Source organism: Octopus bimaculoides, chromosome 27 (assembly GCF_001194135.2).
Source record: "Octopus bimaculoides isolate UCB-OBI-ISO-001 chromosome 27, ASM119413v2, whole genome shotgun sequence".
NCBI lineage: Eukaryota > Metazoa > Mollusca > Cephalopoda > Octopoda > Octopodidae > Octopus > Octopus bimaculoides.
In genome coordinates, this window is record NC_069007.1 from 5565071 (window position 1) to 5568471 (window position 3401).

General features: G+C 36.7%; 1 protein-coding gene across 1 annotated transcript in view; it reads right to left on the minus strand.

The window, feature by feature from the left end:
* LOC106867625 (roundabout homolog 2) overlaps positions 1 to 3401 on the minus strand; it is a 387456-nt gene that overhangs the window by 197917 nt on the left and 186138 nt on the right. The window lies entirely within an intron of this gene.

Below are 3401 nucleotides of genomic sequence, written 5' to 3' on the forward strand. Positions count from 1 at the left end.
TCTATGTGTGTGTATATATATATATATATATATATACACACACACATATATGTGTGTGTGTGTATGTGTATGTGTATGTATGTATATGTATATATATATATATGTGTGTATGTATATATATATATATATATGTGTGTGTGTATGTATATATATATATATATATATGTGTGTGTGTGTGTGTGTGTGTGTGTGTGTGTATTACCCACACACATGAAGAACGATAGTGGTGAAATACGAGAAAAAGAACTTGAAATAAATGGTTATTATTCTGTTGTTTAGTGTATTTCAGACATTATATCCAAAGCCATGCTGGAGCACACAGCTTTCATGTCCGATAGTAGATGATAAAAATAACGGTTTGTAAAAACTTTATCAAACCTAGTAGAAAGTTACTGTTGGTGTAGAAGACATCTGTATAGTCATGTTCGCTCATCAATATATAAAGAGTATTGATTTCTGAGAACAGAGGTCTGAAGGTCTTAGATTTATAGAGTAACAAAAGCGAAACTGAATGGTATTCGTGACTTATTCTAAAGATATTAGTAACACAAGGGCAGCAAAGGCCTGGACCACGGTCTTGTATCTATGAAGCTAAAGTCATTTGAGGGGAAATTTTCCAAGCTCTACAGTTAACCGTTTCTCCTTCTCTATAAATCTTGAAATCTTCTGCATGACTTTCACAAGAAGGAATACATGAAATATTTTTCTAGACTGTCGGTTCTTGACCTTTGGGTTATAATATAATTCTGAAAATGCTTATGAAGAATATAGAAGAAAAAAAAATCTTTTGTTTTTGAAGAATTTAATAGCAAGTAAGAAATGCAGGTATGGCTGTGTGGTTTGGAAGTCCATTTCCTAACCAAGTACTTTTGCGTTCTGTCCCACTGCACAGCACTATAGACAAATATCTTCTACTGTAGCCACCACACTTTCCAACCATATGGTTTTCAGTTCTGTCCTTCATGGCATCTTTGGCATGTATCTTTTGCTATAGCCTCAAGCTTCCCAACAATGTAGCTTTGAGTTCCGTCTCACTGCACAGTACCATTGACAAGTATCTTCTACTCTACCCACCATACTTGCTAACTGTATGCTTTACAGTTCAGTCCCACAACATGGCACCATAGGCAAGTATCTTCTACTATAGCCCTTACACTTACTAACCATATGGTTCAAGGGTTCATCCCACTACATGGCACAATGGGAAACCGTCTTATGTTATAGCTCCACACTTTACAACCATATGGCTTGGTGGTTTAGACCCATTGTTCATCACCTAGTGCAAGTTCTTCTATCAAAGCTCCTCACTTCCCAACCATATAATTTGAGGGTTCACACTTATTGCACAGTATCTTGGGCAAGTATCTTCTACTATAGTCCCACACTTTCCAACCATGTGGTTTGTCATTTCCGTACCTTGGGCAAGTGTTTCTACTATAGCCTTAGGTGGTTGGACAGCAAAATTCTTAATCTCACTGACATGCTCTTTGCTAAATTTCCTGAGACAATAAATGACAATAAAAACATTAAAATTGCTTCATTTAGAATATTGTTAAATTACATTTTTACTTTCAATTTTTTTCCCCACAATGCAATACTCAATAATTATCGATAATTACAATTTATAATTACCAATAATTACAAGGTGGTGAGCTGGCAGACTCATTAGCCCACTGGACAAAATACTTAACAGCATTTCGTCTGTCTTTATGTTCTGAGTTCAAATTACATTAAGGTCATATTTGCCTTTCATTCTTTCAGGGTCGATAAAATAAGTACCAGTGAAACACTGGGAGCAGAAAGGAATAATTACAATTTTGTAATGAACGAGAGCAAACTGAGCAATTCCGTCACTATGTGTTGGGTACTGCGGCATAATTATTGGTTAAAACAATAGCACGAGATCTGTCTTGAATTCTGTTGTCAGTCATTGTAACGCCATGAGCTCTGTTAGTTATCTAAGTTTTACCCAAGTGGAAAATTGGTAATTCTTACTTTGCAAGTCGATGACAGATGTTAAATAGTGCATTCAACTGCGAAACACAAAACACAAACATAGACACACAAAAAAAAAAAAAAAAAAAAAAAATTGAGAGAAAAAATATGGAAACTTTTTCTGAAAGATACTGGAATATATCTGGACTTGATATAAAAAGAAAACTAATAAAATAAAGATGAAAGAAATACAATAAGCATGTCTGATAAAAATCGACATAGAATTTAGGAAAACCCAAACTGTCAGCTTCTTTGGTAGATAAGTGGCAGATACGAGATTTCAAGAATATTTAGTCTTTTGTGCTGTATGCTGTAGACACTGCTCTCACTCTCTTTGTCTCTCTCTCTCCATCTCCCTTTCTTTCTCTGTGTGTCTCTCTCCTGTTTTATTTGCCCATCTGTCTATCTGTCTGTCTGTCTTTCTCTTGTTCTCTCGCTCTCTCTTACAGATGTAAGATTTGAAGAATATTTAGAATCTGGTGGTTTATGCTAAACACACTGCTCTGTCTGTCTATCACTCTCTCCCATTCTTCTCTCTCTCTCTGCCTCTCTCCTTTCTCTATCTTTCATTTCTCTCTCTCTCTCTCCTCTCTCTTTAGTTCTGTCTCTCTCTCTCTTTAGTTCTGTCTCTCTCTCTCTTTAGTTCTGTCTCTCTCTCTTTCTCCTTTATTCTCCTTCATTCCTTCTCCTTTTCTTTATCTTCCTGTCTTTAGTTCTCTCTCTCTCTAATTCTCTCTGTGTCTCCCTATCTCTCTCTCTCTAATTCTCTCTGTGTCTCCCTATCTCTCTCTCTCTCTCTCTCTCTCTGTCTCCCAGTGTATCCATGTATAGATTCCATTTAATAAACGACCATTGATATACATTCCATGCTCATCTTTAGCAGACCATGAAACACAACCGTTCTGCCCAAAGATCAAAGACATCAACAAGTTTATATACAATTAAACATCAACACAAATTTTATAAACAAAGAGAAAGAGAAAGAAAAGAAATACCATTTATATAAGACAATTCATATGAGACACTGGCATGGTTGTGTGGTAGAATGTTTGCTTCTAAATCACATGGTTACAAGTTCAGTCCTACAGTGTGGTACCTCAGGCCCTCTACTAATGGCCCCAGGGTGACTGAGGTTTTGTGAGAGTCTTTGGTAGGTGGAAACTATGTGGATCCGTGGTGTATAAAGACCCCCTTCAGTCATGACTGACCCTGGGATTGAACCTAGAAAGTTGCCCTCTGAAGCACAAGTCCAGGTAAGGTTGTTTATGGAAGACCAGCAGTTGCCCATGCATACCAGCCTCCCCTCTCTACACCACCGATGTTATCCAAGGGAAAGGCAAAGGCCCATCATGTATATATATATATATATATTTACATGTGTGTGTATGTATATGTGTGTGTGTATA